This window comes from Gorilla gorilla, chromosome 4 (assembly GCF_029281585.2).
Source record: "Gorilla gorilla gorilla isolate KB3781 chromosome 4, NHGRI_mGorGor1-v2.1_pri, whole genome shotgun sequence".
NCBI classification, from domain to species: domain Eukaryota; kingdom Metazoa; phylum Chordata; class Mammalia; order Primates; family Hominidae; genus Gorilla; species Gorilla gorilla.
In genome coordinates this window covers 27,315,964-27,337,551 of record NC_073228.2, presented here as the reverse complement: position 1 = coordinate 27,337,551, position 21,588 = coordinate 27,315,964, and the positions used below count along the sequence as shown (strand labels likewise).

Genomic DNA, 21,588 nt, shown 5'->3' with positions numbered 1-21,588 from the left:
TGATTTCAAATATTAAGTGGCTATTTTGTGCAAAGCAATGAACAAGGTCCCTTAGAAATGCTTCCTTGTACTACAAATATATATGTGAGTGAGGGGTACAGCCTCCGTTAGAAGCTCCCAGCTTCCTTCTGGGGCAATGGGACGCACCTCTCTCCTGCCTCCTGGGCACTCACGCGCTCTCTGGCTCTCTGGCTCTCTCTCGCTCTCTCTCGCTCTCTCTCTCTCTCTCCCTCCCTTTGCTCCCTTTCTCTTTCCCCCATGCCCATATGATGTGAACAATATCAATATCAATGTAATATATCAATGTGAACAATAGCTGCTACCACAATTTAAGAGGGCAGACAGTGGCAAAAAACTTAGCAAATGTACACATTCACATTTGCCTTATTTTTATGGCACATGCTTTGTTCTCAACCACCCAACTAACATAATTTGTAGCCTTGTATTAGGTAATAGAAGTTATGATTTCAGAACGTCATGGGAGACCTGGGGGAGACTGCTTGTTTTGAAGTTGAAAGCAGAACATTCAAATATGTAAGTGACAGCATAGAAAAATGTATATAGGGTTAACATGCAGAGGTTTGTATTTAGGTTTTCCTGTAAGTTTAAATCCTGTTGTTTAAAACAAATATTCAGATAAGAATAACACTTTAAAACCATTCAAGGGCTGGGTATGGTGACTCATGCCTGTAATCCTAGCACTTTGGGAGGCCGAGGCAGAGGAATCACTTGAGCCCAGGAGTTTGAAACCAGCCTGAGCAACATGGCAAAACCCCGTATCTACAAAACATTAGCCAGGAGTGGTGGCATGCACCTATAGGCCCAACTACTCAGGAGGCTGAGATAGGAGGATCACCTGAGTCCATGGAGGTCAAGGTTGCAGTGAGCCATGATCACACCACTGCATTCCAGCGCCACTGCATTCCATCCTAGGCAGCAGACTGAGACTCTGTCTCAAAAACAAAAAAAAAAAAAAAAAAGAAGGCCGGGTGCAGTGGCTCACACCTGTAATCCCAGCACTTTGGGAGGCCGAGGCGGGTAGATCACTTGAGATCAGGAGTTCAAGACCAGCCTGGTCAACATGGGGAAACCCCATCGCTACTAAAAATACAAAAATTATCCGGGTGTGGTGGCAGGTGCCTGTGCCTGTAATCCCAGCTATTCAGGAGGTTGAGACAGGAGAATCACTTGAACCCAGGATGCGGAGGTTGCAATGAGCCAAGATCACGCCACTGCACTCCAGCCTGGGCCACAGAACAAGACTCCATCTCACACAAAAAAAAAAAAAGAAAAGAAAATATACTGGTAATGATTTTTTTTTAAAGCAGGTACATGGATGTTCATCTTGTTTTCCTTGCCATGTTAAATATTATTTGACATTGACTGTAGATATTTTTTTAAGTAACTAAATGTTTAAAATGAAGTAAATTAGGCCAGATGCGGTGGTTCATGCCTGTAATCCCAGCACTTTGGGAGGCCGAGGCTGGCGGATCACCTGAGGTCGGGAGTTTGAGACCAGCCTGACCAACATGGAGAAACCATGTCTCTACTAAACATACAAAATTAGCTGGGCATGGTGGTGCATGCCTGTAATCCCAGCTACTCTCGAGGCTGAGGCAGGAGAATCAATTGAACCCAGGAGGCAGAGATTGCGGTGAACCGAGATCGAGCCATTGCACTCCAACCTGGGCAACAAGAGTGAAACTCTGTCTCAAAAAAAAATAAATAAATAAATAAAAATAAAACAAAATAAAATAAAATGAAGTAAAATAAAAGAAAAAATAAAACAGAATAGGGGCCAAGCGTGGTGGCTAACACCTGTAATCTCAGCAATTTGGATGGCCAAGGTGGGAGGATCATGGAGCCCAGGAGGTCAAGGCTGCAGTGAGCCATTATTGTGCCACTGCACTGCAGCCTGGGCAACAAAGTGACACACACACACACACACACACACACACACACACACACACACACACACAGAATACTACTAATAAGAAAGTAATTAAGTAATTTTGCAGGCCTTTCTTAGGTGAATGTCCTCAACTAGTCCAGGCTCAGATTTCAGAGATGATTGAGTTAGACACCTTTAAAAAAAGAAAAGTGTATATGTTCCTCTTCCCTTGGGGACATGGTTATGTCCCCAAAGGGGGATGTATGTACATTATAATGACAACGTGTAGGGAACTACCAAATTAATAGCTGGAACTTGGGAAAGATAAAGCAGAAAATTAACAGATGGGAATCTTATATAAAATCAATTATATGCATTCAGGTGTAAAAGTCTTTGAGAAAAGGAAAATAGCATTGGACATGAAGACAGGACCATTCTTTACACATCAAAATATTATTATGAGATTCATTCAATCACCATTTTGTTTTGTTTTGAGATAGAGTCTCTCTCTGTCACCCAGGCTAGAGTGCAGTGGCTCGATCTTGGCTCACTGCAAACTCCGCATCCCGGGTTCAAGAGATTCTCCTGCCTCAGCCTCCCGAGTAGCTGAGATTACAGGTGCCTGCCACCACCCCCAGCTAATTTTTGTATTTTTTAGTAGAGACAGGGTTTCTCCACGTTGGCCAGACTAGTCTCGAACTCTTGACCTCAGGTGATCTGCCCACCTCGGCCTCCCCAAGTCCTGGGATTACAAGCACGAGCACCAGCATTTATTAATTTATATGTTCGAGGCACTGTACTAGGCCTTGAAGTTACTGATTACTGAGATGGAAAAATTATAATAATTAAAGGACAGTTTTGTGAAAGAGAATTTTTTTAAGAAAGAAGGAAGAAAGGGAGGGAAAGAGGGAGACAGGGAGGGAAAGGAAAAGAAAGGAGGAAGGGAGGGAGACGGACTCATTAACAACCTGGACTAAATTTCATTAATAATGCTTTTTAACCAATGGCTCCCAAACCCAGGTTATCTGTGGTTGAAAAAGCAGGTTCCTAGCCCCATCCCAGACCTACTGCATCCAAATTTTCTGTGGTCAGGCTAAGAAGTATTTATAAAAGCTCCAGAGAGGACTCTGACAAACAACCAAGTTTGGGAACCGCTATCCCAGCGGTTCTCAAACTTCAGCCTGCATCAGAATCACCAGGAGAACTTGTTAAACAGATTGCTGGGTCCCAGCTCCGGAGTTTCTCAGAGGGACAGTCTAGGGTGGGGCTCTAGAATTGCGTATCTAAGGTCCCAGGTGATGCTGCTCATCAGGGGACCACACTTTAAGAACTGCACTCCTGGCCAGGCGTGGTGGCTCATGCCTGTAATCCCAGCACTTTGGGAGGCCGAGGCGGGTGAATCACTTGAGGTCAGGAGTTCAAGACCAGCCTGGCCAACAGGGTGAAACCCTGTCTCTATTTTAAAAAAATAAAAAAATTCACCAGGCATGGGGGCGTGCGCCTATAATCCCAGCTACTCCGGAGGCTGAGGCAGGAGAATTGCTTGAACCTGGGAGGCAGAGGTTGCAGTGAGCTGAGATCACACCAGTGCACCTGCAGCCTGGGGAACAAAGCAAGACTCCATCTCAAAAAAAAAAGGAAGATACTAAGATGCTATGCTGCTGACTTTGAAGGTGAAAGAAAGGGACATGAGTCAAAGAATGTAGGTGGCCTCTATACACTGGAAAAGGCAGGAAACAGATTGTACCCTAGAACCTCCAGAAGGAAGGCAGCCCTGCTGACACCTTGATGTTAGCCCAGTGAGGCCCATTTTCAAACTTCTGACCTCCAGAACTGTAAAGGAAATAAATGTGTGTTGTTCTAAGCCAACAACAACAACAACAAAATGAACTGCACTCTTGTAAATTACAGTATTAAGGAAAGCTAAACTTTCAGCATTAAATGCACCCAATTGCTTTATCACAGCAACAGTTTTAGATATATTTTTGAGAAAAAAAATGAGAGAGATAACAATTCTTAGGGAATTCACCCTTTACTCTCTTCCTAAAATGGAAATCTACTTCGAAAGTAAATTGTGCATGCACATGCCTTTGATGGGTATAAAAATTGCAGAAAATCTTTTCAAATCATTTTTATTCCCTTATGACTTCTAATTTATTTTCAGGAGACTTGTTCATGTTTTATCAAATCATTGTTTTAGGTATCTGTCTCAAATATAGTGACACCGCCTATTTTATACCAATAAAATTAATCCTTTCCCATAAATGATATTTAATATACCTGTCCAGTGAAATGCTATAACAGCAACTCATTCAATAGCATTTTCTAAGAAAATGTTTTTTGTTTGTGTGAGACAGGGTCTCACTCTGTTGCCCAGGCTGGAGTGCAGTGGCATGATCACGGGTCACTACAGCCTCAACCTACCAGGCTCAAGCAATCCTACCTCCTCAGTTTCCTGAGTAGCTGAGACTACAGGCATATGGCGACATACTCTGCGGATTTTTTTTTTTTTTTTGAGACAGGGCCTCACTATGTTGCCAGGCTGGTCTCAAACTCTTGGGCTCAAGCAGTCCTCCTGCCTTGGCCTCCCGCAGTGCTGGGATTATAGGCGTGAGCTACTGCACCCAGCCGACCAAAAGTTTGAAACTTTTTCATTAATGTATTTTACTAATCACTTAAAGTTGTATTCTTTATGATAGCATCCGAGACCATAAGTGAAAATCTACACATGGTTATCAGAATATTTCAAAGTTTTTGTTTAAAACATTTTTCTGTTTTCTAGGGCTAATGTCAAAATTTGATGTGACTCTGCAAGAAAATGCTTACCATCTGTGGTTGGTATTTTTCTTCTGCTCCAGCCATTAATATATATTTTTACATACAAAAGTTGTTTCCAGTAATAAAAAATCTGTCTGAGGTAAGGTTATATTAATATTTGTACTCCTGCAAAGCTATTTTTGTAGTGTAAATTTCAAATTTAATACAGCTTATCCACCATAGAAGAGGCTAACATCAAGTGCTCAGCAATTTATACCACTGCTTAAAAGTTAACTTTCTTTCATTTTGAAAATATCACTAATTTGGCCAGGTGCGGTGGCGTATGCCTGTAATCCCAGCATTTTGGGAGGCTGAGGTGAGTAGATTGCTTGAAGCCAGGAGTTTGAGACCAGCCTGGCCAACATGGTGAAACCCCATCTCTACTAAAAATACAAAAATTAGCCAGGTGTGGTGGCAGGCACCTGTAATCCCAGCTACTCTGGAGGCTGAGGCAGGAGAATCGCTTGAACCTGGGAGGCGGAGGCTGCAGTGAGCCAAGACTGTACCACTGCACTCCAGCCTGGATAACAGAGTGAGACTTCATCACACACACAAAAAAAAAAAGAAAGAAAGAAAGAAAGAAATGAAAATGAAAAGACCTTATTGTAGTCTTTTTGTGTGTGTGTGTGTGACAGTCTCGGTGTGTCACCCAGGCTGGAGTGCAGGGGTGAGATCTCGGCTCCCTGCAACTTCCAACTCCCAGGTTCAAGCAATTCTCCTGCTTCAGCCTCCCAAGTAGCTGGGACTACAGGCGCCCACCACCACATCTGGCTAATTTTTTGTGTTTTTAGTAGAGACGGGGTTTCACTATGTTGGCCAGGCTGGTCTTGAACTCCTGACCTCATGATCTGCCCGCCTCGGCCTCCCAAAGTGCTGGGATTACAGGTGTGAGCCACTGTGACTGGCCTGTAGTCTTAAAGTGCCTTTCTCAGCTGCCAACTCTAGGATCTCTCAACTCAACTCCTTGTGTCTAGTTCAATCTCCCAGTGTCCCCATCTCATGTGTTAAGGAGAGAAAATTTCATTGGCTTCTTGGTTAGCCACACACGTTTGGCTCCGTCAGTGGAGGCCAAGCTCCCTTAGTACAAACACAGCTACCTGGGCTTATCCCTGCTGTAAGGCAATGGTTCTCAAGGTGGGTTCTCTGCACCAGTAGCATTAGAAATGTACATTCATGGGCCCCACCCCAACCTACAGAATCAGCATCTCCAGGGATGGAGCCTGGGACACTGTATTAGAGCTACAGGCGAGGGCAGATTTCCTCAGGAAGAGATGCGTGTAGGGACTACCTTCTTACCACCCTGAGAAGGCAGAAGGCAACTGGCATGGGGGAGCCCAGATCTGCAGAGACACAGGTAGCAAATGTGACCCTAGCTTCTGTGATTGGGTGATTGGATGATTTCATCATCTTGATTTTGGACTTCTACCCTTCACTGCACCTGGCCCAGGTCTTTTCAAGTAGATAAATAAATGATGAACTGAAGGCCAGGCATGGTGGCTCACGCCTGTAATCCCAGCACTTTGGCAGGTGAGGCAGGAGGACCAGTTGGTGCCACAAGTTCAAGACCAATCAGGGCAACATCACAGGACCCTGTCTCAAAAAAAAAAAAAAAAAGGAAATGAATTCATAGAAAGAGACTGACAAAGCAGACAAACAGAGAGAAGCTAAGAAACTTCTCAACCCTCGAGAGGGAGACAAAGAGAGTGATTGACAGATTCCCTGCCAGTTCTCCTGGCTCAGGTGTACTTCTCACACTCCATTTCCAAGAGGTCCCCCAGTGAATAACCACCCTGTCTCTTACTTAAGCAAGTTTAAGTGGGCCCCTGTTCCTTGCATTTACTTTGTCTCCACTTGAAACCCCTTTTCCTTTTCAGATCTGTCCTAAGCTCATCCTCAGAGATCCTTGATTGTCTGTCTTGCTCCTGCCCATGTTCTTCCCCAGAACTGGACTCTCACCTGGAACCCAGCCCACGGCTTGGATCCCACCACCCAGGTGCCACGCTTCTACAATCTAGAGCGGCGTAATACATATGGCTAGTGCGCACTTGAAACCTGGCTAGTGAGCACTTGAAACCTGGCTAGTGATGGGCTGCAAGTGTAAAATACACAGTGGATTTCAAAGACTCAGTATGGAGAAAAAAGCAAAATCTCTTATTAATATTTTTTATATTGATGACACGTTAAAATAATATTTTGGATATACCTATATTGGGTTAAATAAAATATAATATTGGCCAGGCACAGTGGCTCACACCTGTAATCCCAGCACTTTGGGAGGCCTAGGGTGGATCACCTGAGGTCGGGAGTTTGAGACTAGCCTGGCCAACATGGTGAAATCCTGTCTCTACTAAAAATACAAAAAATTAGCCAGGTGTGGTGGTGGATGCCTGTAGTCCCAGCTACTCGGGAGGCTGAAGCATGAGAATCACTTGGACCTGAGAGGCGGAGGTTGCAGTGAGTCGAGATCTTGCCACTGCACTCCAGCCTGGGTGACAGAGTGCAGAGCGAGACTCTGTCTAAAAAAAAAAAAAAAATATATATATATATATATAGTATATATATAGTATATATATATATAGTGTATATATATAGTATATATATAGTGTATATATATAGTATATATATATAGTGTATATATATACTATATATATAGTGTATATATATAGTATATATATAGTGTATATATATAGTATATATATATAGTGTATATATATAGTATATATATATAGTGTATATATAGTATATATAGTATATATAGTATATATATAGTATATATAGTATATATATAGTATATATAGTATATATATAGTATATATATAGTATATATATAGTATATATATAGTATATATATAGTATATATATAGTATATATAGTATATATAGTATATATATAGTATATATAGTATATATATAGTATATATATAGTATATATATAGTGTATATATATAGTATATATATAGTGTATATATATAGTATATATATAGTGTATATATACTATATATATAGTGTATATATATACTATATATAGTATATAGTATATATATACACTATATAGTATATATATACAATATACACTATATATAGTGTATATATATACTATATACTATATATACTGTATATATATACACTGTATGTATATACTATATATATACAGTGTATATATATACAGTATATACAGTATATATACAGTATATATATATATACTATATGTAGTAATTAAAGCTCATTTCATCTAGAAAATTTGAAATTACAAATGTGGCTCTCATTGTATGTCTTTTGGACTGTGGTGACCTAGAGGTAATGACTATTCATGTATGTACCTCCAGAATATTTGACATAAGCTGGATTTGCCACTGGCTAGCTCTGCACTCCGCCCAACATCGGACTTTGCCTACCTCACCCCTCAGGCCTTACCTTACCCACCCAGCTCTCTAATTAATTTCTATGGCGAGGTCAGTTCAACAGCAACTATCTCACCCTGGTGAGAATGAAACAATCTAGTGTTAAGATTTTCTTTCAGCCCCTACCACACCTACCTGGTTTTGCCTTACATTGACCATCGTTCCTGTGCCTAAGTCTTAAAACTAGACAGAGATTGTACAGCAGATTCATGTGTGCAGTAGAGAGGTGGGCTACATGACCTCTGTTATGGATTAAATTGTGACCTCCAAAAAGATATGTGGAAGTCCTAATCCCTGGTACCTGTGAATGTGACATTATTTGGAAATGGGCCCTTTGGAGATGTAATCAAGTTGAGATGAGGCTTTTAGAGTGAGTCCTAATTCAATATGACTGCATTCTTTTTTGTTGTTTTTTTGACAGAGTCTCACCCCGTTGTCCAGGCTGGAGTGCAGTGGTGCAATCTCGGCTCATTGCAACCTCCGCCTCCTGGCTTCAAGCAATTCTCCTGCCACAGCCTCCTAAGTAGCTGGGATTACAGGCGCCCACCACCACACCCAGCTAATTTTTGTATTTTTGGTAGAGACAGGGTTTCACCATGTTGGCCAGGCTGGTCTCAAACTCCTGGCCTCAAGTGATCTGCCTGCCTTGGCCTCCCAAAGTGTTGGGATTACAGGCATGAGCCACCGTGCCTGGCCCTGTGTCCTTTTAAGAAGAGAAACATTCCATGTGAAGACAGAGACACACAGGAGGAATGCCATGTGATGACAGAGGCAGAGATTGGAGTGAAGCAGCTGCAAACTGAATATTAAGGATTGCCAGCCACCACCAGAAGCCAGGAAGAGGCAACCTAAGATTCTACCCAAAGTCTCAGAGGGAGCGTGGCCCTGCTGACACCTTGATTTTGGACTTCTATCCTTCAGAACCGTATTGTTTTGTGTTTTAAACCACCCAATTTGTGGTACTTTGTCTCAGGAGCCCTAGGAAATGAATACTTCTAAGTCTCTTCCATACTTTATCACATACGATACAGATAACAAAACACATTCTGCAACAGGTTTTCATTTTTTGTTGCATTTATAATGCTGCACTTTTTTAAAAATAGAAAATCATGTAAATCTAGACCATTTTATGCACCCATTTTAAGTATACACACTAGCCTGTTATATTGTGAATTCTGAGATAAAAGAGAATGTAATTTGAAGAGATTGCATATTTTCCAAAGCCAATTTGGTGATTTAAGCACGGAAGTATTAAAATTAAATGTTTGAAAAGTTATCTATGCATGTTTTGCTGTAAGACGATAGCATGAAGCAACACATCTTTTCAGGATGAGGTAGCAGCTCCAGCCCCGGGGGAAGGGAGCCGGGGCATCACTCGACTGCAACTACTTTGGACGACTGAGCAACATGAACAGGCTCAAAAAAAAAGTCATATCCAATCATCCTCAAAATACGAACTGTAGTAGCTACAACACAATTCTCTAAGGGCGAGATGGGCGGAGAAGTGGAAATATTTGTACGATGCAGTCTTTATGGGTAATGCAGAGAATATGGGCCAGAATGAGATCAACATGACTCGTAAGCCTGTGGGTCAATGTCAAACCATTGCTTAAAATTCCTCAATGGCTGCTCATTGCCCTCAGGACCCAGTCCAGAGAGCTTTGTGTGGCATTTCCAGCATTGCCGGGCCCCTGCCCACCTCCAGCCTTATTTCCTCCTCCTCTGCCCCGCCTGTACCAAAGAACTCAAGACTCTCATCTTTCAGGTTCCTTTTGTCTCATGGAGGTCAGTTTCTCCTCTCACCTTCAGTCAGTAAGTAGGCACCTGCTTTCCCATCTGTCTGGCCTATCCAAACAGGAAAGCATATAATATGAGTATTTTACATCGTGTAATTGACTACTTGATTGATTCATAAATTATATTGTAGTGTGAATGTGTCTGATAATATATTACTTAGAGCTTTGTCATTTTCGTTAATTTTAATTTTTTTTTTTTTTTTGAGACAGAGTGTCACTGTGTTGCCCAGGATGGAGTGGAGTGGTGCGATCTTGGCTCACTGCAACCTCTGCCTCCTGGGCTCAAGGGATTCTCCTGCCTCAGCCTCCCAAGTAGCTGGGATTACAGGTACCTGCCACCATGCCTGGCTGATTTTTGTGTGTGTTTTTTTTTTTAGTTGAGTCAGGGTTTCACTATATTGGCCAGGCTGGTCTCAAACTCTTGACCTCAGGTGATCCGCCCACCTCAGCCTCCCAAAGTGCTGTGATTACAGGCATGAGCCACCGTGCCTGGCCTCATTCATTTTAATTAATTATATAATTTTAAATGGGAGAACCACCAGAGATCATCTACCATGTTCACCTCCCTCTGGATGAAGAAAATTAGGCTATTTTTTTTTAACATCGTAAAAGACAGTCAGGGCCGGAGCCGGGCGTGGTGGTGGGCACCTGTAGTCCCAGCTACTCGGGAGGCCGAGGCACGAGAATGGCATGAACCCGGGAGGCGGAGCTTGCGGTGAGCAGAGATAGCGCCACTGCACTCCAACCTGGGCGACAAAGCAAGACTCTGTCTCATAAAAAAAAAAAAAAAAAAAAAGACAGGGCCGGGTGTGGTGGCTCTCGCCTGTAATCCCAGCATTTTGGAAGGCCGAGGCAGGTGGATCACCTGAGGTCAGGAGTTCAAGACCACCCTGGCCAAAATGGGGAAAACCCATCTCTACTAAAAATACAAAAATTAGCCAGGCATGGTGATGTATGCCTGTAATCCCAGCTACTGGGGAGGCTGAGGCAGGAGAATTGCTTAAACCTGAAAGGTGGAGGTTGCAGTGAGCCAAGATCGTGCCACTGCACTCTGGCCTGGGCAACAGAGTAACACTCCATCTCAAGAAAAAAAAAAAAAAAGCCGGGAGCGGTGGCTCATGCCTGTAATCCCAGCACTTTGGGAGGCCGAGATGGGCGGATCACGAGATCAGGAGATTGAGACCATCCTGGCTAACACAGCGAAACCCCGTCACTACTAAAAATACCAAAAAAAAAAAAAAAAAAATTAGCCAGGCATGGTGGCGGGCGCCTGTAGTTCTAGCTACTCGGGAGGCTGAGGCAGGAGAATGGCCTGAACCCGGGAGGTGGAGCTTGCAGTGAGCTGAGATCGTGCCACTGCATTCCAGCCTGGGTGACACAGTGAGACTCCATCTCAAAAAAACAAAAACAAAAACAGAAACAAAAAAACAGTCAGGGCCGGGCATGGTGGCTCATGCCTGTAATCCCAGCACTTTGGGAAGCTGAGACGGGTGGTCAGGAGTTTGAGACCAGCCTGGCTGAAATGGAGAAACCCCGTCTCTACTAAAAATACAAAAATTAGCTGGGAATGTTGGTGGGTGCCTGTAATCCCAACTACTCTGGAGGCTGAGGCACGAGAATCACTTGAACCTGGGAGGTGAAGGTTGCAGTGAGCAGAGATCGTACCACTGCACTCCAGCCTGGGTGACAGAGTGAGACTCTGTCTCAAAAAAAAAAAAGAAAAGACACTCAGAGGCCTCTTAGAGTGTGTGTAATTGTGATAATCACAGACTCTGACAATAAAGTCAATTACTGGAATACATCCTCTTCATTAGTAGGGTCTTTAAGGTAGCACCCCCCTCCCCCCCACCACCAAATTCCAGATAAAAACTTCAGGCCTCCCCTGAGGTAAGGCTGGACTTCCCCAGGGCTTCTATCATGGGAGGCTCATCCCGATAAGACAACGGCATGGAGGAAGTAAAGAAAAGACAAAGTGCTCTGTAAGCAACTGGGTACCAAGAGAAACTCTAAAATCCACACTGGGGAAAGTTGTTCTATCATTCCAAGGCCTGAGTGAACCAAGGGGCAGTGAGAGGTCAGAAGTATTCCATTAATTAATATCCTTGCACGTGTAAGGAAACTTCAGGAGTTGAGTAAGAAGCAAACTCCCCCTGCTATTCACTAACAGCCGAATCAATGAATGTCAAGATCATTACAAAGCAATGTCATTTCATATTTTCCAAATGACAGAGGAGAATAATTGCATCCATTATCTGGGAAAGCTGATACTGTTAACTGTGGAGATATTTATGAAGCAAGAAGGGCCCTTTACCTACAGAGGTGCATAAACACACTCGGGCTAGAATTTCTAGATTTCTAAGTAATTGTTTTTGGTATTAGACCCCCCAGTGGCCATTCCTTTATTAAAACTTGTCATTGTGTGTTTAAAATCCTATCCACTGAGTTGGTTTCAACCTTACTGGAAAGGAATTTATAAATAAATATCAAAGCACATGGTAAGGTTACATTCCTAGGAATCTATTCTAAGGAAATCATCAGAGGTCTGCACAAAGACACTGATATGGTTTGGCTCTGTGTCCTCAACTAAATCTCGTCTCGAATTGTAATCCCCACGTGTGGAGGGAGAGAGGTGATTGGATCACGGGGGCTATTTTCCCCATGCTGTTCTCATGGCAGTGAGTGAATTCTCATGAGATCTGATGGTTTTATAAATGGCAGTTTTTCCTGCACTTACACTCTCTCCTGCCATCTTGTGAAGAAGGTGCCTGCTTCCCCTTCCGCCATAACTGTAACTTTCCTGAGGCCTCCACAGCCATGCAGACCTGTGAGTCAGTTAAACTTCCTTTGTTTATAAATTACCCACTCTCGGATACTATCTTTATAGCAGTGTGAGAACAGACTAATACAGACATATACAAGGATATTCATCCAATACTGTTTACAAGGACAACAAAGTGAAAGCAACTTAAATGCACAAAAGATTGGTTTTAAAATATATGGTATACTTGTATAAAAAACTGTTTTTTAATTTTGAGATGGAGTTTCGCTCTTGTTGCCCAGGCTGGAGTGCAATGGCGTGATCTTGGCTCACTGCAGCCTCCGCCCCCGCCCCCCGGGGTTCAAGCGATTCTCCTGCCTCAGCCTCCTGAGTAGCTGGGATTATAGGTGCGTGCCAAAACATCCAGCTAATTTTTGTACATTTAGTACAGATGGGTTTTCACCACGTTGGCCAGGGTGGTCTCGAACTCCTGACTTCAGGTGATCCACCCACCTCGGCCTCCCAAATGGCTAGGATTACAGGTGTGAGCCACTGTGCCCGGCCTGAAAAACTATTATGTAATCATTGAAAATAATGTTCCCAAAGACATTTTTTCTTCATATATGTGTGTGTGTATATTTTATATATATATATATAGTTTGTTTGTTTTTTAATAGAAACAAGATCTCACTCCATCATCCAGGCTGGACAACACTGGCATGGTCACAGGTCACTGTAACCTCGAACTCCTGGGCTCACGGAATCCTTCTGCCTCAGCCTCCCAAGTAGCTAGGGCTCCCAGCATGTGCCACCAGGCCCAGCTAATTTTATTACTTTTAAAGTTTTCTTTCTAACTCTCTTGCCCAGGCTGGTCTCAAACTCCTGGCTGCAAGTGATCCTCCCACCTCAACCTCCCAAAGTGCTAGGATTACAGGCATGAGTCACTGCACCCGGCCTTTCAGATATTTTTATATGAAAAAAAGAAGAAGAGAATTCCCCTCCCTCTCTCTCTTCCTAGGCTCCCTAGAGAAAAGAACTACCACAAATTTGGCATGTACTCTTTCTGCGCAGGTTTTCATACTTCATTCATTTAGTGACATAAGGGAATGTTAATAATGTACATGTATAAATTTTTAAAAAGCAGAAAACTAAAATATATGTGAGGAATGATCACAACGCCAATTTTAAAAGAAATATACCCATACATTTATTCATTCAAAATGATGTTTATTAAGAATCTACTAGGAGCACTGGTCTCCCATGGTGGGATTTCCAGGCCCTGCCATGGGAGACGCATGGGGACTGACAGGTTCCCAGATCCATATCCTGGCAGATGTCTCTGGCTCAGTGTCCTCCATTGGCTGCCTGCCACCTTCAAGGGAGCTCTGGGATGGAAGTCCCCTCTCACGTCCCACCACCCTCCCCAGGCTGGCCTTTGAGAGGTGACCCCAGGGGAACCAAGTTGAGACTGCTTTCAAATCCTCCAGCAAGAGTTCCACCAAATGGCCTGGGTGGACCAGATGGGATGAGACTGGACCACCCCCGACCGTGCTCTTCTTGCTGGGGGTGGAGGTGGGGTGGGTTGATGGACAGGGTAGACAGGCAGCCCCAGCATTATAAAACTGAGATGCGACTGGGTGCAGTGGCTCACGCCTATAATCCCAGCACTTTGGGAGGCTAAGGCGGGCAGATCACGAGGTCAAGAGATCGAGACCAGGCTGGCCAACATGGTGAAACCCCGTGTCTACTAAAAATGCAAAAACCAGCTGGGCGTGGTGGCGGGCACCTGTAATCCCACCTACTTGTGAGGCTGAGGCAGGAGAATCGCTTGAACCCAGGAGGCAGAGGTTGCAATGAGCTGAGATTGCACCACTGCGCTCCAACCTGGTGACAGAGCGAGACTCTGTCTCAAAAAAAAAAAAAAAAAAAAAAAAAACTGAGATGCATTCCTAGGGTGCCTGGGTATGGGAGTATCACATAGGATGCCCTTCTTCCAGTCAGCCTGGCTTCAGCTTCCTCAGGCATGATCGCAACTTCCCATCAGAGCCTCTTTTTTCCTTTTCCACCATAGAGATGTGAAACATGAGAGGGAGAAAGAGCTCAATAAATACTGCTTATCCTCATTTGTGTAATCATCAGTGATCTACATACAGACGGGTGACTAGACAGGGATGCGAAAGAAAAAAAAAAACGAAGAATATACTAGGTGCTGGGCACAGTGGCTCATGCCCATAATCCCAGCACTTTGGGAGACCAAGGTGGGTGGATCACCTGAGGTCAGGAGTTTGAGACCAGCCTGGCCAACATGGCAAAACCCCGTCTCTACTAAAAATACAAAAAAATTAGCCAGATGTGGTGGGAGACACCTGTAATCCCAGAAGGGAGGCTAAGGCATGAGAATCACTTGAAACCAGGAGGCGGAGGTTGCAGTGAGCCAAGATTGCACCATTGCACTCCAGCCTGGCTGGTGGATGGAGCAAGACTCCATCTAAAAAAAAAAAGAATATACTAGTTGCTAAGCGCTGTTCTTAGAGCTTGTAATTTAGTGGAGGAAGACAGATAACCAACAAAGAGACAATACATAAAATACGAAAGGTAAGAAGAGAATTTTCCATTGTTTTCTAGGATGCATTTTCAGTGCTGAGGTTGTCAATCACAGTGATTCTCCAGCCTTACTGAAAATGTTGAAACAGGTACTCTAGGCAATTAAAAACAAAAAGAATATGTTGAGACAAAAATTATACCCCTTTCACATTGGACATGGACGAAGAAGGACGGACACTACTGGGTCATTGTACTCAGTGGCAGACACTGTTTGAGAGTGGCGTCAACACAGACCAGGAGGGGCCAAGAGATGAAGAGAGTGAAATCTGATCTTGATTTTCCCGTGGGAGGCCCTGTAGGAAGCCATTCATAAAGACTCCACCTAGTTTGGGTCAGGTTTTCAGTCACTAGCCCATAAGAGTTCCAACTAGGCTGGGCACAGCAGCTCATGCCTATAATCGCGGTACTTTGGGAGGCCGAGACAGGTGAATCGCTTGAGCCCAGGAGTTCAAGACCAGCCTGGGTAACACAGCGAGACCCCGCCTCTACAAGAAATCGAAAAAATTAGGGGGGCATGGTAGCACATGCTTGTAGTCCCAGCTGCTTGGGAGGCTGAGGCAAGAGGATCCCTTGAGCATGGGAAGTTGAAGCTGCAGTGAGCCTGATCATACCATTGCACTCCAGCCTGGACGACAGAGCAAGACCCTGTCTAAAAAGAGAGAGAGAGAGAGAAGAACTAATTAGTATATCCAGTGAAGCAGAATCTCTGGGTGGAAGCTGCAATCTGCATTGTTAACTAGGTCCCTATGTGAACCTTTTTTTTTTTTTTTTTGAGACAGAGTCTTGCTTTGTCACCCAGGCTGGAGTGCAATGGTACAATCTCAGCTCACTGCAAACTCCACCTCCTGGGTTCAAGTGATTCTCCTGCCTCAGCCTCCCAAGTAGCTGGGATTACAGGCACGTACCACCATGCCCTATTAATTTTTGTATTTTTAGTAGAAACTGGGTTTCACCATGTTGACCAGGCTGGTCTCGAACTCCTGACCTCAAGTGATCTGCCCACCTTGGGCCTCCCAAAGTGCTGGGATTACAGCCATGAGCCACTGTGCCTGGCCTCCCATGTGAATCTGTATTGAAGAGGTGAAGAATTTGCTCCAGAACGGGGACAACCAAAAAGCAAACTTTTTCTGTAAAGGTCCAGATAATAAATATTTTAGGCTTTGTGTGCCATAGAGCCTGCGGCAACTACTCAACTCTGGTACTATAATGTAGATGCAGCCATAGATGCATGGGTGTGGCTGTGTTCTAATAAAACTTTGTTTACAGAAGCAGGCAGTGGGCTAGATTTGGCTCACTGGCATGGTGCCCACCCCTGCTCTAGAACTAGAGCTATAAGCAAACAGAAAACTACCAAACCTGGAAGGGTCACTAAGATTCAGTAAAGTATTTTTCCAAAATCTATAAAATCTGAAACCATTTAATAGTTGAAAGAAAGAAGCCAATAAAAGTATAAGAAGCGCTCATATTTCTTGAGGGCTTACTGTGTGCCAGAGGCTATGCCAAGGGATGTATCATTTAGAATGCTTTCATCTCATAGAACATCTCATACACCAAGTAGTTGTTTTTGTTTTTGTTTTGTTTGTCTGTTTTTGTTTTTGTTTTTGTTTGAGACAGAGTCTTGCTCTGTCACCCAGGCTGGAGCGCAGTGGTGCGATCACAGCTCACTGCAAGCTCCGCCTCCCGGGTTTACGCCATTCTCCTGCCTCAGCCTCCCAAGTAGCTGGGACTACAGGCACCCGCCACCATGCCTGGCTAATTTTTTGGCATTTTTAGTAAAGATGGGGTTTCACCACGTTGGCCAGGCTGGTCTCGAACTCCTGGCCTGCAGTGATCCACCTGCTTTGGCCTCCCACAGTGCTGGGATTACAGGCATGAGCCACCGCGCCCGGCCCCAAGTAGTTTTAAGATAGGGTTGATTCCATGGTTGGAGTGGCAGTGCTTTCCTGATTTGTTCAAGGACACAGGTTCTTTCCACCTCATGCCTCTTCCTTCCTTGGGGCTTGAGCTTTGCCCTCAGGTCACTCCCCTCATGACCACAAAATGGTGACTACAGTTACAAGCCACATATCCAGAGCAAATAGTCTTTAGAAGAGACAGCTCATCTCTTCCTCTGTCTTTTTAGGATGAAGAGATCATTCCCAGAAGCTCCTCCATACCAGGATGTTTCCTTTCTGTTTTTTATTTTTTTGAGACAGGGTCTCACTCTGTCACCCAGGCTGGAGTGCAGCGGTGTAATAATAGCTCACTGCAGCCTTGATCTCCTGGGCTCAAGAGGTCCTCTTGCCTCAGCCTCCCAAGTAGCTGGAACTACAGGCATGTGCCACCATGCTCAGCCAATTTTTAAAAATTGTTTTTAGAGACAGGGTTTCACTATGTTGACTAGGCTGGTCTTGAACTTTTGGGCTCAAGTGATCCTCCCACCTCGGTTTCCCAAAGTGCTGGGATTACAGGCATGAGGCACCACACCCGTCCTCCTTTCACGTCTTAATGGTCAGAATTTGATCATGGGCTCACTCTCAATTATTAGAAAGGGGAATGGAATTTCCAAGATTAGTTGAGTAATGAGGAATCCTCTCCTGATCTTGGCTATGTAGAGGATATGGGGGATGGAAGGGTGTGCCTGTAGAGGCTGTATGAATATCTGAATAAAACCAGGGCTCTGGTAGGAAGAAAACATGGGGGCCAGAAATGGATATTGAATAAGCAACCAAGCGATATGACCACAACACAAGTACCATGACCAGGTGATATTAGTTTCTGTGTTTTAGAGATGAGAAAATAAGTCAGAGAGGGGAAAGTGACTAGGTCAAGGTCACAAAGCTACTAAATGGAAGAGACTAGATTCAGGCCCAGGTCTGTGACTACAGCGCCCACTCCCTCAGCCACTGCACTCAAGTGCTATGGTGGGAAAGCTGAGTTCAGGAAAGAAGAGAATAGCTGCAAAGCTTGCCTCAAAATCAGGTAAACTTGAGCCACTTGTAAAACCTGTGATGTCGCTGGGCACCGTGGCTTGCACCTGTAGTCCTAGCTACTCAGGAGGCTGAGGAGGGAGGATCACATGAGCCCAGGAGTTTGAGGCTGCAGTGAGCTATGATCACACCACTGCACTCCAGCCTGGGCAGCAGGGCCAAACCCCATCTCTAAAAACAAATAGGCTGGGCACAGTGGCTGACGCCTGTAATCCTGGCATTTTGCAGGCCAAGGAGCGAGGATGGGGTTGAGCTCAGAAGTTAGAGACCAGCCTGAGCAACATAGTGAGACCTCGTCTCTATTAAAACTTAGCCAGGTATAGTGATCTGTACCTGTAGTCCCAGCTACTCAGGAGGTTGAGGCAGGAGGATTGCTTGAGCCAAGGAGGTCAAGTCTGCAGTGAGCTATAATCACCACTGCACTCCAACCTTAGTGACAGAGTGAAACCCTGTCTCAAAAAAATAAAAATAAAAACAAACAAACAAAAACCCTGTGATGTCACCAAGCCTCCCTAGCAGGGTGTACCATTCAGGTTTGTTGTAGAACAAACAACCCCATAATGGAGCAAGTAAAAGCACAATAATTTCTTTAGCTCACAATTATATGGCTCAGCAATTTGGGCTGGGCTTCTGGTCTCAGGGGGACTCACTCATGCGTCTTTGGTCAGCTGGGGACTGGCTGGTCTAAGGTCGCCCCTGGTGGACTCCTGGGCTGGTTCCACATGGTCCACCACCCTTCAGCAGGTTAGGCTGTGCTTGTGCATATGGAGGCTGGGCAGGTGCCAAGAGTGGGAGAGAAATACCTAAGGCGGCCAGACATGGTGGTTCACGCCTGTAATCCCAACACATTGAGAGGCCGAGGAGGGCAGATCATCTGAGGTCAGGTGTTCGAGACCAGCCTGGCCAACATGGTGAAACCCCATCTCTACCAAAAATACAAAAATTAGCCAGGCATGGTGGTGCGGGCCTGTAATCCCAGCTACTCAGAAGGCTGAGGCAGTAGAATCGCTTGAACCTGGGAGGCGGAGGTTGTAGTGAGCTGAGATCACGCCACTACACTCCAGCCTGGGCGACAGAGCCAGACTCCACCTCAAAAGTAAAAAAAAAGAAATGCCTAAGGCCTCTTGAGGCCTTGTTTGGATCTAGGAAAAATTACTTTTCAAGTGAGGACTGAACTAAAAAAGAATTTTATTTTCTCATTCTACAGAAAGTGAGATGCAACAGTGGTAAATGCCCCATTCCCATGTTCTCAGTTCAGGGATGTGTTCAATAGGTTGGTCTGTTTCACAGCCAACATCACCTAGGCTCCTCAGGGACAAGTACTCTTAACCAGAGCTAGAAGATGGGGCTAAAAAATAGGACATGGATTCAGTACAGAGAGGTGGAAAGCAGCACCATGGTCAATGGATTGAGACTGGGATAGGGCCACACAAGGAGAGCATCTGAAAGCCAAATATCTAAACCCTAAGACAAGATTCCACCCAGTCTATTTGTGCCTGCCCCAAAACCAAAAAACACATTCCATATGGCAATCAAGAGACCAAAGCATATGTATACAAACATACACATATATATACGTTTTGTTTTGTTTTGAGACGGAGTCTTACTCTGTCACCCAGGCTGGAGTGCAGTAGCACAATCTCTCTGCTCAGTACAACCTCCACCTCCTGGGTTCAAGCGATTCTCATGCCTCAGCCTCCTGAGTAGCTGGGATTACAGGCCCACACCACCACACCCGGCTAATTTTTGTATTTTTAGTAGAGACGGGGTTTTGTCATGTTGCCCAGGCTGGTCTCAAACTCTTGACCTCAGGTGATCTGCCCGCCTCAGCCTCCCAAAGTGCTGAGATCACTGGCGTGAGCCACCACTTCTGACCAGTGCTATGTTTTCTACTATCCTGGTAAAGTAAATATTTGTGTCAAACCCCACCAAACTTGAAATAAATGGAATGTTCTTAATTTTCAAGGTACTATCTTTAAAGGTCTTCTCCAGAATGACCTGTGATATCTTTATAGGGGCCAGGGAGTTTCCCCTCAATATCAGAATTTCTTTACTTACAAGATTATAATCTCATAAGATTATAATCTTATAATTACTTACAAGATTCTACAATTACTTACAAGATTGTATAATTACTTACAAGATGATAATCTTACAAGATTCCATAATTACTTGCAAGATTATAATCATAATTACTTACAAGATTCCATAATTACTTACAAGATTATCATCTTGTAAGTAAAGAAATTCTGATATTGAGGGGAAACCCCCTGGCCCCTATAAAGATATCACAGGTCATTCTGGAGAAGATCTTTAAAGATAGCACCTTGAAAATTAAGAACATTCCATTCATTTCAAGTTTGGTGGGGTTTGACACAAATATTTACTTTACCAGGATAGTAGAAAATGTGGCGCTGGCCGGGCACAGTGGCGCACTCCTGCGATCTCTGCACTTTGGGAGGCCGAGGTGGGCGGATCACGAGGTCAGGTGCTCGAGACCAGCCTGGCCAAGATGGTGAAACACTGTCTTTACTAAAAATACAAAAATTAGCCGGGCGTGGTGGTGGGCACCCATAATTCCAGCTACTCAGGAGGCTGAGGCAGAGACTTGCTTGAACCCAGGAGGTGGAGGTTGCAGTAAGCTGAGATCGTGGTCACTGCATTCCAGCCTGGGCGACAGAGTGAGACTCCGTCTCAAAACAAAAACAAAAACAAAAACACTGTGGTCTAATCTATATGTCTTTTTTCTGAATTCATTTGAACTCATTCACTGCTATCACTAACAGTTTAAAGGCTGGGCGTGGTGGCTCATGCCTGTAATCCCAGCACTTTGGGAGGCCAAGGCAACATGGTGAAATCCTATCTCTACGAAAAATACGAAAAATTAGCCGAGTGTGGTGGTGCACACTTGTGGTCCCAGCTACTCCAGGAGGTGGAGGTGGGAGATCACTAGAGCTCAGGAAGTGAAGCCTGCAGTGAGCTGAGATCGCGCCACCAGGAGTAAGACCCTATCTCAAAAAATCAAAACAAAATAAAACACAGTTTAAATACTGTATGTAGGCATTTACATTTTGGAGTTAATTTCTTTTCTTTCTTTCTTTCTTTTTTTTTTTTTTTTTGATTCAGAGTTTTGCTTGGTCGCCCGGGCTGGAGTGAAGTATCGCCATTTTGGCTCACTGAAACCTCTGCCTCCCGGGTTCAAGCAATTCTCCTGCCTCAGCCTCCTGAGTAGCTGCAATTACAGGCATGCACCACCATGCCAGGCTAATTTTTGTATTTTTAGTAGAAAAGGGGTTTTATCATGTTGGCCAGGCTGGTCTCGAACTCCTGACCTCAGGTGATCCACCCGCCTC

General features: G+C 44.3%; 1 long non-coding RNA gene across 1 annotated transcript; it reads left to right on the top strand.

The window, feature by feature from the left end:
* The first annotated feature begins 4,678 nt into the window (after positions 1 to 4,678).
* LOC129533487 (uncharacterized) lies at positions 4,679 to 9,410 on the top strand. The gene is made up of 3 exons (XR_008679756.2): positions 4,679 to 4,808; positions 6,583 to 6,701; positions 8,530 to 9,410. It is a non-coding gene; the product is annotated as an uncharacterized lncRNA (long non-coding RNA).
* The last annotated feature ends 12,178 nt before the right edge of the window (positions 9,411 to 21,588 follow it).